Consider the following 15441-nt stretch of genomic DNA (forward strand, 5'->3'; position numbering starts at 1 on the left):
AGGTAACGGGTTGTATATAGTGTCCTGATCTTAACAATTATCTATTTTTGCAACGACTACAGTGCAGATGATGTTTTTATATTTAATTGACTTCGAAAAATTCGAGAACATATATCTGGTTAGCAACTATACAACAAAGCAACTTTCAAAATATATTATCACATTTGGCACAAAAAAATCTAATATTGTATAAATAATAATAATAATATATACTGAACAGCACTGAGAAACTATAAAGGCTAAAATTAATTACATAATACGACATATTGTTCATTCCAATGCCAAATACTAATTTCGTAAAAATATGCCAAAAAAGTATAATATTTCTGCGGCTTCTATAAATTGGCAAGCTGTCAAAGCAAATACAGGTTCACTTACGTCATACCTAAATACCATAACTTTGCATATGATTCGTTAAACTGGTTGGGAATTTGATGAAAAGGTTATGAGCTGATATAAAATAATTTGATTTTCGTGGCTTCATGGTTTGTATTATCCAGGAAACCTCTCATGACGCCATTCATGGTAATAATTTAACACATCGTTTTCTGCACTTACAACCAACTACATGAACATCCACAAATAAAAAAAGGCCCTAATACATGAATATGTAATGAATTTCTGTTCAGCCACGTTTTGATTTAATACGCATGCGTTCAGCATACCCAACATATAACAGTGTTATTTGAAGAAGAATTCACAGAGTGACAACATCTCTTTATCACATCAACAAAAGATTTAGAGTTAGGTTGTCTCGGTAAGTAGAGTATCCATGTACAATTAATCTGAAGAAGTCATATCATTATTCCATCTTGTCTGGCTGAATATATACCCACCTCTATCGTCTATCCTGGTCATTTTATGTTTTGCGTGTACCATATGGGACAGTTAATACTGTTATTGAAAGGTTGCTTGAACCATGTGCTGGTTTGACCACGTAATCGATTCAAATATGTCGAAGTAAGAAACAACTAAGATTCTATGACAAAGTGAAAAATTGTCTTAACCCTTTCGTTATTCTTGTTTGTAAGTTTGTTCTAGCATTGGCGACTATTATACACACAAATCACTTTTCAGTTTAGCGCTTAGCTCAACTATAAATAGACATGCCGTGTCATCAATTTATAATACAAACAAACAGAAACCAATGTGTCTGATAACGTATTATAAATAAATCTATATAAATAAATATATTTATGTTTTCTACAGCTTAGTATATATCTTTGTTATGGTATCTACAATTTAGCAATTCTGATTACTGAATATTTTTAAATCAGTAATAAGAAACCAAATTGTGACTGTTGATCTTGTAATTTCGCATTTGTACTGAACCATACCATGTAATATAGAACTCTTAGACCAGCATGTTCACTGAAATACGTTTGCGTAGTGTATTAATAGCTAAATCTATGGTCACGGGTTGTATATAGTGTCCTGATCTTATTATTCTGCACTGCCATTGTAAAAAAAAAAATCCACCAATTCAACTCCCTACAACGTATTTTATATATATATCATGTAATATAGAACTTTTAGACCAGCATGTTCACTGAAATTAGTTTGCGTAGAGTATTAATAGCTAAATCTAAGGTCACGGGTTGAATATATTGTCCTGGTCTTAACAATTGTATATTTTTGCAACGACCGCAACGCAGATAATGTTTTTATATTTAATTGACTTCGAAAAATTCAAGAACGTATATCTGGTTAGCAACTATACAATAAAAACCCTTCGAAATATATAATATTACATTCAGCACAAGAAATTCTAATATAATATAAATAATAATAATAATATACTGAACGGCACTGAGAAACTATAAAGACTAAAATTAATTATATAATACGACATATAGTTTATTTCCAATAACAAAGCCAAATACTAATTTAGTAAAAATATGCCAGAGAAGTATAATATCTCTGCGGCTTATTTGAATTGGCAAGCTGTCAAAGCAAATACAGGTTCACTGACGTCATGCCTAATTACCATAACTTTGCATATGATTCGCAAGCATAATTCCGTTAAACTGGTTGGGAATTTGATGAAAAGGTTATCAACTAATATAAAGTAATTTGATTTTCGTGGCTTCGTGTTTTGTAATATTCGCCAAACTTCTCATGACGCCATTCATGGCAATGATTTAACACAACACATACTGTACTTACAACCAACTACATGATTATCCACAAATAAAAGAACAACGCCCAACTACATGAATATATAATGAATTTCTGTGCAGCCACGTTTTGAGTTAATACGCATGCGTTCAGCGTACCCAAATTATAACAGTATTATTTGGAGAAGAATTCACAGAGTGACAACATTTGCTCAATACATCAACAAATAATTTAAAGTTAGGTTGTCTCGGTAAGTAGAGTATCCATGTACAATTAATTTGAAGAAGTCTTATCATCATTTCATCTTGTCTGGCTGAATATATACCAATCTCTAAGAGAGAAAATGTTCGGCTGTACGGAATTGAGGAGATACCGGATGAATCGTTTGACCAATGCAAGGAGCAAGTATTGCGTTTTTTGAATATGCATGTGAACAAAAAGCAGTGGGTACCTCGTGATATAGTTAGAGCACATCGAGCACCAGGTAGTAGAACAAATAGTGCGCGTCCTGGTATCGTAAAGTTTCACCACTGGGACGATAAAATGATTGCGTTGGCGGCCAGATCGGAACTTAAGGAGGTTGGTATCGGCATTGGCAACGACCTTACAAAGCGACAACGTAAAACCGTTACGGATTATAAGAAGCAAGGTAAAATTGCTTATTACAAGAGTGGAAAATTGGTTGTAATAGATAAGAAGATAGAAATGAATAGTACAAAGAAAACAACAGAGTTACAAGGTCCAGAAACACGGCTACAGAAACGCACAAAAGGAAACGCCAGGACAAACATAACAAACTAGGGGTGTGGCCTTGGCCCAAACATAGTAAGTTTTCAAACTTGGAATGTTCAAGGTTTGAATAACAAAATTAGTTCTTTAAATTTTAAAAATTTTGATGTAGTATCTTTTATTGAAACATGGGCAGAAAATGATGATCAGTATGACCAACATTTCCCAGGATTTACAGTTTACAGTACATCCCGTAAACGTAACACTACACGTGGTAGATACGCTGGGGTGTCTCCACTATAGTGCGTAACCATCTATCCAGGTATGTCAAACGCTTAAATTCTGCTTTACGTGATTGTATATTTCTTTTGTTTGATAGAAATATTTTTGGGTTAGATAAAGATGTTCTCTTTTGTAGCATTTATATTGCCCCACAGTATTAAGTCATCTATAATAGTCTTTCTTCGTCAAATGGCATAGAACTTTTAGAAAATGAACTTGTGGACATTCTAACTAAATTGAACGATGTTTACATTATAATTACTGGTGACCTGAATTCTCGAACAGGCGAATTACCTGATTATATAATAGATGATGATACGAAATATATGCTTGATTCCGATTTCCTTTATGACAAAGATGATTTTGCGTTAACACGGGTTTCAAAAGACAAAACAGTAAATAGTTTCGGGAGGTCGCTACTTTCCCTGTGTTGTACGTTTAACTTGCATATTATAAATGGCCGCTTAGGCGAGGATGCCAAACACGGGGAATTCACTTGCATCGCCAATTCGGGTGCCAGCGTGGTTGATTATACTATTATGTCCTCTATTTTGTTTACAATATTGTCCACTTTTGCAGTTGGTATTCGTACGGAATCCGATCACCTTCCCTTGTTTTTTTCATTAAATGCCAGTGTACCAAATGTGACTACCACTCAGAATGAAACAAATGAATTAGTTTTAAAACGTTACGTTTGGTCACTGAGTAAAGAACACGTTTTTTCTCACAAACTCAAATCTAGTTTAGTTGACAAAGGTCTTGACAGCTTTATTTCCGACCCTAATTATGACATTTTTAATTTTGTTGATAATCTGAGTAATATCTTTACGTGGACAGCTGATTTATGTGGAATGGGTCGACGGGCACCCGAAAACGTATCACAGTATCCTAGTCAGCCATCTTGGTTTGACAACGAGTGTAAAGCTTTGAAGTATGGGAAGTATAAATTGTTGAGAAATTTACGAGTTGATAATAGCATTGATTCGCTAAATTTGTATAAAGCCGCGAAAAGAAATTTCAAACTTGTGTGTAGAGAGAAAAAACGCGTCTTTTTCTGTGAAAAAAGGATTGAATTGGAATTGAGATTGAAAGATTCAAAAAAGTTTTTTCTCTCTACACACAAGTTTGAAATTTCTTTTCGCGGCTTTATACAAATTTAGCGAATCAATGCTATTATCAACTCGGAAATTTCTCAACAATTTATACTTCCCATACTTCAAAGCTTTACACTCGTTGTTCTGGAGCATTTTGCGACGTTTATCGTCCATACCTGTTAGTATTTACTCTATCCAACCTGATGAGTGGTTTGATTATTTTAGTAAATTATTTACTCCCTGTGATTCACCAGGACAGGATGATTTCCCTCCTTCTGACGAGTTTTTAAATTTAATTAACAGTGTTGATATTTCTTTTGGAGTAGGGTCGGAAGCAAACTGCGAGTTTTTAAATAGTCCGATATTGGGTGAAGAAATTGTAGTAGCGGTTCGCAAGTTAAAATATGGCAAATCACCCGGACCGGATGGATTACTAGGGGAATTTTTTAAATCGAATATAGATTATCTTTTGCCGTACTTAATTGTGCTATTTAACAGATTATTTGATTTAAGTATTTTTCCTCAGCAGTGGTCAAGGGCTATCATTGTACCACTTCACAAAAACGGTTTACTAAACAGACCCGATAATTACAGGGGAATATCTCTACTAAGTATATTTAGCAAAATATTTATGTCTATTTTAAACCGACGTCTCAGGTTCTGGTCGGAGGCCTTCGGAAAAATTGATGAATCACAGGCTGGTTTTCGTGTTGGTTATTCAACTGTTGATAGTATCTTCATTTTACAGTGCGTTATTCAAAAATATCTGTCTAAAAAACGTGGAAAATTTTACTGTGCATTTGTCGATTTTTCCAAGGCCTTCGACACGGTTGAACGCCAACGATTGTGGTATATTCTGCTGAGGGGTGGTGTTACAAGTAAAATGTTCAAAATGCTTTATGCTATGTACAAAGATGTCAAGTCGTGCGTGCGCACATCTATTACTAGTTGTACTGAGTATTTTAACTGCCCAACCGGTGTACGTCAGGGTTGTATGCTTAGTCCCTTTTTGTTTTCCTTTTTCATAAATGAATTGGCACACGAGATACATTCTGGGGTTCAGAGGGGCATACAACTTTCACCGGGTTTGGTTGAAATTATGTGCTTGCTTTTTGCAGATGATGTCGCTTTATTCTCTGACACTGTCATTGGCTTACAGCGACACTTTAACACATTGAGTTCTTATTGTAATAAGTGGAAACTAATTGTAAATTTATCTAAAACTAAAGTGATTGTATTCAAAGCTGGGGGTAAACTTGCAAACAATGAGGAATGGACTTACGATGGGGAACAAATCGAAGTGGTGCCATATTATAAATATTTAGGTGTTATTTTTTCAAACCGACTTTCTTGGTCTGAAGCAACAAAAATATTATCACAACAGGCAAAGAAGGCATTTTTCAATATTACCAGGGTTACAAAAATTACTGGTATGTTATCCTTTGATGTATTTTTTAAAATGTTTGACACTATGGTGTTACCAATATTCCGAGGTATGGGGCTTTGAAAATCATTTATGTTTGGAACGTGTACAATCTCTAGCCTGTCGTTATTTTTTGGGTATCTCCTGCAATGCTCCAAATGTTGGAGTATTGGGTGAGTGTGGCAGATTTCCTATTTATTTTCACACGGCATTAAAATGCATTAGGTATTGGACAAAAATATTAAAAATGCCAGAAACCCGTTACCCAAAGAAATGCTACCTTATGTTATATAATATTGAAAAATCCAATCTTAGATCCAGGTTAACCTGGGTTAGTCATGTTAAAAATATATTATTTTTATGTAATTTAGATGATGTTTGGGAATCACAAACTGTCAATAACGTAAATGTGTTTTTGCGCATTTTTAAGAAAAAATGAAACAAGTTTTATATACTGATTGGTTCAGCCAGGTATGTACTTTAGAGAAACTGACATTTTATAGGGAATTTAAATTTTCATTGGAACCTGAAAAGTATTTATTTTGTGTGAAAGTGCATTCTCATGTTCAAATATTAGCTCGACTCCGCTGTTCATGCCACTATCTTCGTATTGAGACAGATAGAAAAAATAATGTAGATAGGAGTGAACGCATTTGCTTGCTTTGTAACAGTAACAACATTGAAAATGAATACAATTTTTTACTTATTTGTTCCTTTTTTGTTAATTTAAGAATAAAGTATATTCCTGCTAACTTTTTTAATCCCCCAACAGTCAGTAAATATTACAAATTAATGGGTACAAAAAATACAGATCTTCTTCAAAGACTGGGAGCCTTTACTTTTCACGCAATGAAATTGCGAAAAGAGCTACAAGTATTGTAAATTGTTTAAAAATTGTAATTTTATTTTCAAATATAAATAATGTATGTAGATATTATGGGCCGATGGCCTTCTATTATAAATAAAGACCATATAATGTCTATCCTCGTCATTTTATGTTTTCCATGTCCCACATGGGACAGTTAATACTATTATTGATCGAACGCTTGAACCATGGGCAGGTTTGACCACGTAATGCAGAAGCTTGAGTCACATTGGGGAAGGAATTCCAGGCGTCCCATGCTAATGTCTTTCCTTTTCGGAAGAAGACTGATGTAGTGTCACAGCCAGTGAAACTGTGGAATACAGAAAGTGCTAAAGATCTGTCTTTACCAAGAGCTGTGCAGATGGCGTTAACATGGAAGTATCTAAAAAAATTCCCACTACCGAAAGCCACCCAAATGTCTGCACCTGAATTTAAGCTATGTAGATTAACAATTTGCCAATGAGAGTCACCAGTACATCAGTAACCACAGTACGTACTTGGCATGTAGTGGATCCATTTTGTAATGCATCCAAGAGATGAATAAGTAGCCATGCTACTTCATGATCACACTCTGGCATTTGGTGACTCCTACCTGTGCCCAATACTGACCTGCCAGATATAATGAAGATCTCCTTTCCTCTTGGACATTATGTCATTGAAACGTTGTTAGAGAGAAAAGTAAAGAGTTCTTCCATGTTTTTAGAGTCACGAAAAAAGTCTTTCCAGTTCCCTGGTATCTTATTCCGGCCTTCCATTTTCCGACGAATCCCTGTACCACGCTTTTCTCGAGTTGACTCTTTTATATCTAAATAGGTATCCGAAACCACATACACTCTTTCAGCATTCTCTAATTGTCGCAAGATGTGGGGTATAAATACATTATCAGCGTATTTGTCAAATGTGGCCACATTATTCTTGTTATCTTTCTGATTGAGGTCAGCCTTGTTGGAAAACCTCATTTTGCTCTCGAAAGATAATGAATATACTCATGTTGCCTTCTCTATGCTGTATTACGATGTAAAGTCTTGAGAAAAGAGCAATGTCGTCCTTTAGCATTTTCTCTATTTGCTTCAGTGACTTCTTGCGTCATGGGCACTTTAAGAGGGGAGAGAGTTTTTCTTAATTGGGTCATGAATCGATTGTGTTCGGTCTACGACGACCCTCTTGTGGTAATTATTGTGTTGCTCCTTGCCTAATGCTTCAATACAGCGAACTTTCTCAAATACTTTTGTATCCATAACGTTGCAGGAGTCCATGACAAGCAGTTCCGGTGCATTGTCTAAGAATGGATTAGTCATGTCACTAATAGTGTGGACCAAAGCTTCTGTTTTTCTCTTTGAACGTTTTTTGTGCTGCAAACCCTTCCCAGTGATGTAACAGCTTCTCTTCAGTTGAATATATGTATTTACAAACTAAAGAAGTCTCGTTTGTTCTGGATCAGCTATCTTCCACTTCCTGTGCTGCAAACCTTTCCTCACGATGTAACAGCTCCTTGTAAGTTCAATATATGTATTCACTTTCAAAGTCTTGTTTGTTCTGAGTCAGCTATCATCCACTTCCTGAAAGCAGATGGGTTTTGTGTTTATCCCAACTGCACCACCAGCACCCTTAGCGAACACATTGTTTTGTTTATGTTTTGTAGTCACCGAATGTTTTCCACGTGGCCATCTCAATATGGAGACCTCCAAACAGGACAGTGTAAATGTCTTCACCGTGGGTTTCAGGCCAGTGCCACTAAACAAACTTGCCAAGGGCAGAAAATGGGGCATCCATTGTGACAATGGGTATCTGTCTAGGATTGAGATATTCTGTAGCTTCACGAAGCACATTCATTCCATGTTTGATCATGGCTACTGTAGCTGCCTTCTCACAAAACAGAGGCAAGAGCTGAGTGTTGCCTTTCTTCTACGAGTAGTATGGGACTGTAAAGAGACATGAAATGCTGCCCAAGTCACAGTGTCGCCTTTGTCTAGTTTTCGCTTTGCTACTTGATGTAAAGCGTGCTATAGTCATTGTTCCTTCTTCATCCATGCTTCTTGTAGACGGCCCTCTACCTTCTCAATGTTGCGTGGAGCTTCAAGAACACATACCTTGGATTTTTTTAAGGCAACTGCTTGAACAGTTGTGTAGTTGTCAGGCAAAGCATGTTTTTTCTGTGTGCCATTCGAAGAGAGGGAGAGAGCCTTTGGCTAGGTCCCAGATTGGTTTTAGTTGCAGACTAAAATAAGCTAATATCAGTACCATGGAAAGAATTTTTGGCTGTAGTACTTAAGAGGTTGTGGTCAATGTTGTCCAAGGCAGCAACAGTGAAAAGACCGTGACACAACTGCAAAGGGGACACAACACCCTGTTCCTGCGATCGCAGACATCCTTCGCCAGTTAGGATTCAAGCTGAAGAACCCCAACATAGCTCACACATAAAGCCAATTCATACAGTTGTGTGATCAAATTCTTTGATCTGGTGATTGTGTGAATATTATTGATTGTGTGAATATTATTATATACTTCACAATGATCCCTTCAATTATCACAAAGATACAAACAAATATAAATACATCTTTATCTATAATTTTAATTGTTTTAAAGTTTACTCTGAATTTCGAAACCACGTTTTGATTGATTTATTATTCTATTACATAACAGTAACACGTAACTGTAACTGAAAATTATCATAATACGTAAACCAATTAAATATTGTCTCTCTGACAGTCACTGCGAAATATTGTGGACATTATGAAGAAAATACTGATTGTATTTGTTGTCGTACTTGTATTGGGAATGAACTTCGAAAATAGTGTCTTGGCAAAAAATGTAAGTTTAGTCAATTTGTTAAATACTAATTCCTCGCAATTATAAACGGTCAGGGAAGCATGAATGCCTTATGTGAATGATATAGTTAGTAATAAATGCGTGTCTTCGTGTACTGCAAAAACATTGTTTATTTGTTTTAGGTGCCACGTCCAGCACATGAGTTACGGAAACGGAACAGGTAGGATAGTTTTAACATATTTTGAAATGCGAATATTACCAAGCTATAAATACGGATTTTCATATATAAAGATAATTTAAATCGTAAAAATATTGCACACAGATTAAAAAATAGAAAGGCCGGGTGTTATAATGTCGCACTGCTATTTAAATTAAAACAATACACTAAAATTCAACATTGGCATGATACGATATGTCGTACCCACCCACCAACCCACTCAATCTCTCTCTTATAGCAATTAACAATGCAGCACTAACTTAATGAAATGTGTTTGTACTGTTTCTAATCAGACTGTCTATACCAAATGATGACGAGGACCAGCGTGGATGTTGTCAAGGTGGTGGTTTCCGAGGGATAATCTGAAACATCGATGATACGAATAAAGAACACTGAAACAATTAGTTGTAGTAAGCTTCTTAGAGGGCATGTTTGTCGTTGTCTTCCATTTAAAAGTAATTAGTCTCGGAAATAGATCACTAAAAGTTAGTTATGCACATGATTAATGAAATCGCATGTTGATCGTGTCAAAATCTCTTTACCTATGCATACAATTTCAAAGTTCTTGTAAGTGCATATCAAAAACAAATATCTGGCTGTAATTTATGCATACCAATCAGGTCATGTGGCTAGTAATGGTTTATATACAATTCTCTTTTTAGTGTGTATAGTTCAAATGCTTATAGTGGCAAGGTGCAATAGTCATAATCCTGAGTTCAAATCTCGCTTGTTGCTTGTTTTATGTATGATCTGTCATTAATACTTTATTTGAAAAGTCAGACAAAAACTAGACAATCTCCGGCAAACTCCGCAGTAACTGTGTCCATATCGCTCCTTATCTGATTGGCATTACGTCTGTATGAAACCTCAGTTGAAAAATGAAAAAAAAAAAAAAAACGTTTTGAGTTATCAAGCCATGATAAAAACATTCTAGTTACCATGGTAACAAGTCAACCAATCTGCAATCGATTGGTACTTGTTTTCAAAGGCAACCACTAATAATAATGTAACTACAATCCATCAGCAACTTTTGAAGTTGTAAATAACAATTCATTTCCATAGTAGCTTATTCCATGGCATCCAGAAAAACATCCTTACAAAAATGTAATGGATTGGTTCTTGTCTCTCCAATGTACATGACATAATTTTGGCGAAGTGGTCGTAGACTACCGAAATAATGTGCGTTTTTGATTCCATTGACGTGAGAAATCATTAATGGAATACAATATTCATAGCAAATGGATGACTTGTATTGGATACCTAAACCCCATACAACACCATACAGCATTATATTCATTGCTGGGTATACTATCAAAGAGTGGCTAAAAATATACTGTATTTATCATTGTTAAAAGTGGCGTGACTCGAATGTGGATATTGAAATATTCCAAAATTCAACAAAACAAAAGTGAATCACGATCAATTTCAACTGTGACTTCAATGAACACTTGATTTTTCTACTCTATATATTACTATACCACATGATAAATTAAAGCTACGAGTTTTCCATCAAGCATGTTCTAGTTACTAAAATATACAATGGTTAGATACAATGCTACTAACTTTGTTCACAAAAAGGGTGATGCGAAATTTATCTACGCTGAGGATCACATTATCAGTATACTGGAATTTCCTATTTTCAACATGTTTGTTACATTTGGGAATATAGTTTTTGACAATGTATTGGCCTTCCAAAACCAATACAACAATTGTATGAGTATTCTTCATATTCAAGATATTTGCTGTTTTCATGTAAACTTCATTTCATCTCTACCAAACATAACAATTATTCTTTTGCCAGCAAATCACAAAGGATCAATTTACGCCACTGTCATACAAATAAACAAACAGAAAAACAAAAGAACAAACACAAAACACAACTTCCTTGGCTGAGGTAAAAACAAGCGAATCGCCAATCTAAACATATAATTGAACACGAAGATTTCACGAGTAATTAAGACACGTTACACTACTTTCTGCCTTGAATTGCATCAAGCAAACATTCAGAAACCCATCATGTCTACCTGTTCACACATAACATTTACGCCGTTGGAGCACCTAAATTCTAAGCACAAGTTGGTATGAACAAGCACAGTGGCGTGTCCACGTTCATAGCATCAGCATGTTGACGACTGATATATTTACCGAAATCTCGGAAATAATTGCAGTGATAATTTAGTCATGCTACAATAGGAAAGTAATCTCATACTGACACGGAACTTCCTGTGCTAAATTTACAGAATTGTTGGTGAAAAAGGCAAGCAATTAGAATCGGGGAATCGGGTTATCAACTGATATAAAGTAATTTGATTTTCGTGGCTTCATGGTTTGTATTATCCACCAAACTTCTCATGACGCCATTCATAGCAATAATTTAACACAACACGTACTGTACTTACAACCAACTACATGAACATCCACAAACATGAACGGTAATACGCATGCGTTCAGCATACAACAAATATAGCAGTGTTATTTGAAGAAGAATTTACAGAGCGACAACATCTGTTCATCACATCAACAAAAGATTTAAAGTTAGGTTGTCTCGGTAAGTAGAGTATCCATGTAAAATTAGTCTGAAGAAGTCATATCATAAACCTGTATCGTCTATCCTCGTCGTGACATATTTCGCATGTCCCACATGGGACAGTTAATACTATTATTGAACAAACACTTGAACCATGGACAGGTTTGAACACGTAATCAATTCAAATATGTCGAAGTCAGAAGCAAATGAGATTCTATGACATTCTGAAAAATTGTATTAACCCTTTTGCTGTTGTTTTTAAATTTGATCTCGCATTTGTGACTATTAGACACAATTCACTTTTTAGTTCAGCGCTTAGTTCAACCATAAATAGACATGCCGTTTTATTAATTTATAATACAAACAAACAAAATCCAATGAGTTTGATAACCTATTATCAATATACTTATACACACCAATATATTTATGTTTTCTGCAGCTTGGTATATATTTTTGTTATGGTATCAACAATTTAGCAACTAAATAATTCTGATAACTGAATATTTTAGAATCAGTAATAAGAAACTAAATTGTGACTGTTGATCTTGTAATGTCACATTTGTACTGAACATTATTATGCATTATCATTGGAAAAAAACAAATCCGCCAATTCAACTCCCTACAACGTATTTTATATATACCATGGAATATAGAACTTTTAGACCAGCATGTTTACTGTAATTAGTTTGTGCAAAGTATTAATAGTTAAATCTAAGGTCACGCGTTGTATATATTTTCCTGGTGTTAATTATATATTTTGGCAACTACTGCAGTGCCGATGATGTTTTTAGATTTAGCTATTAATACTCTGCGCAAACTAATTTCAGTGAACAGGCTGGTCTAAAAGTTCTATATTACATGATATATATAAAATACGTTGTAGGGAGTTGAATTTGTGGATTTGTTTTTTTACAATGGCAGTGCAGAATAATAAGATCAGGACACTATATACAACCCGTGACCTTAGATTTAGCTATTAATACACTACGCAAACGTATTTCAGTGAACATGCTGGTCTAAGAGTTCTATATTACATGGTATGGTTCAGTACAAATGCGAAATTACAAGATCAACAGTCACAATTTGGTTTCTTATTACTGATTTAAAAATATTCAGTAATCAGAATCATTTAGTTGCTAAATTGTAGATACCATAACAAAGATATATACTAAGCTGTAGAAAACATAAATATATTTATTTATATAGATTTATTTATAATACGTTATCAGACACATTGTTTTCTGTTTGTTTGTATTATAAATTGATAAAACGGCATGTTTATTTATAGTTGAGCTAAGCGCTAAACTGAAAAGTGATTTGTGTGTATAATAGTCGCCAATGCTAGAACAAACTTACAAACAAGAATAACGATTTATTTGGGCTATGTTTTTTTATTTGTGGTTGTTCATGTAGTTGGTTGTAAGTACAGTACGTGTTGTGTTAAATTATTACCATGAATGGCGTCATGAGAAGTTTCCTTGATAATACAAACCACGAAGCCACGAAAATCAAATTACTTTATATCAGTTAATAACCTATTCATCCAATTCCCAACCAGTTTAACGGAATTATGATTCTATGACAAAGTGAAAAATTGTGTTAACCCTTTCGCTATTCTTGTTTGTAAGTTTGTTCTAGCATTGGCGACTATTATACACACAAATCACTTTTCAGTTTAGCGCTTAGCTCAACTATAAATAAACATGCTGTTTTATCAATTTATAATACAAACAAACAGAAACCAATGTGTCTGATAACGTATTGAAAATAAATCTATATAAATAAATATATTTATGTTTTCTACAGCTTAGTATATATCTTTGTTATGGTATCTACAATTTAGCAACTAAATGATTCTGATTACTGAATATTTTTAAATCATTAATAAGAAACCAAATTGTGACTGTTGATCTTGTAATTTCGCATTTGTACTGAACCATACCATGTAATATAGAACTCTTAGACCAGCATGTTCACTGAAATACGTTTGCGCAGAGTATTAATAGCTAAATCTAAGGTCACGGGTTGTATATAATGCCCTGATCTTATTATTCTGCACTGCCATTGTAAAAAAAACAAATCCACCAATTCAACTCCCTACAACGTATTTTATATATATCATGTAATATAGAACTTTTAGACCAGCATGTTCACTGAAATTAGTTTGCGCATAGTATTAATAGCTAAATCTAAGGTGACGGGTTGTATATAGTGTCCTGATCTTATTATTCTGCACTGCCATTGTGAAAAAAGAAATCCACCAATTCAACTCCCTACAACGTATTTTATATATATCATGTAATATAGAACTTTTAGACCAGCATGTTCACTGAAATTAGTTTTCGCAGAGTATTAATAGCTAAATCTAAGGTCACGGGTTGAATACCTCCAAACATGACAGTGTAAATGTCTTCACCGTGGGTATCAGGCCAGTGCCACTAAACAAACTTGCCAAGGGCAGAAAAGGGGCATCCATTGTGACAATGGGTATCTGTCCAGGATTGAGATATTCTGTAGCTTCACGAAGCACATTCATTCCATGTTTGATCATGGCTACTGTAGCTGCCTTTTCACAAAACAGAGGCAAGAGCTGAGTGATGCCTTTCTTCTACGAGTAGTGTGGGACTGTAAAGAGGCATGAAATGCTGCCCAAGTCACAGTGTCATCTTTGTCTAGTTTTCGCTTTGCTAGTTGATGTAAAGCGTGCTATAGTCATTTTTCCTTCTTGATCCATGCTTCTTGTAGACGGCCCTCTACCTTCTCAATGTTGCGTGGAGCTTCAGGAACACACACCTTGGATATTTTTAAGGCAACTGCTTGAACAGTTGTGTAGTTGTCAGGCAGAGCATGTTTTTTCTGTGTTCGATTCGAAGAGAGGGAGAGAGCCTTTGGCTAGTTCCCAGATTGGTCTTAGTTGCAGATTGAAATAAGCTAATATCAGTATCATGGAAAGAATTTTTGGCTGTAGTACTTAAGAGGTTGTGGTCAATGTTGTCCAAGGCACCAACAGTGAAAAGACCGTGATGCAACTGCGAAGGGGACACAATACCTTGTTCCTGCGATAGCAGACATCCTTCGCCAGTTAGGATTCAAGCTGAAGAACCCTAACATAACTCACACATAAAGCCAATTTATACAGTTGTGTGATCAAATTTTTTGATCTGGTGATTGTGTGAATATTATTGATTGTGTGAATATTATTATATACCTCACAATGGTCCCTTAAATTATCACAAAGATACAAACAAATATAAATACATCTTTATTTATAATTTTACTTGTTTTAAAGTTTACTCTGAATTTCGAAACCAAGTTTTGATTGATTTATTATTCTATTACATAACAGTAACATGTAACTGTAACTGAAAATTATCATAATACGTGAACCAATTAAATATTGTCTCTCTGACAGTCACT

The 15441-nt window shown here is 34.8% G+C and overlaps 1 long non-coding RNA gene across 1 annotated transcript; it reads left to right on the forward strand.

Moving 5' to 3' along the window:
* The first annotated feature begins 654 nt into the window (after positions 1–654).
* Positions 655–9898, forward strand: LOC146729097 (uncharacterized). Its single transcript, XR_014928254.1, has 4 exons — positions 655–757; positions 9221–9322; positions 9463–9500; positions 9791–9898. It is a non-coding gene; the product is annotated as an uncharacterized LOC146729097 (long non-coding RNA).
* Positions 9899–15441: the final 5543 nt, after the last annotated feature.

Source organism: Saccoglossus kowalevskii, chromosome 22, assembly GCF_978046115.1.
Source record: "Saccoglossus kowalevskii chromosome 22, keSacKowa6.1, whole genome shotgun sequence".
Taxonomy (NCBI): Eukaryota; Metazoa; Hemichordata; class Enteropneusta; family Harrimaniidae; genus Saccoglossus; species Saccoglossus kowalevskii.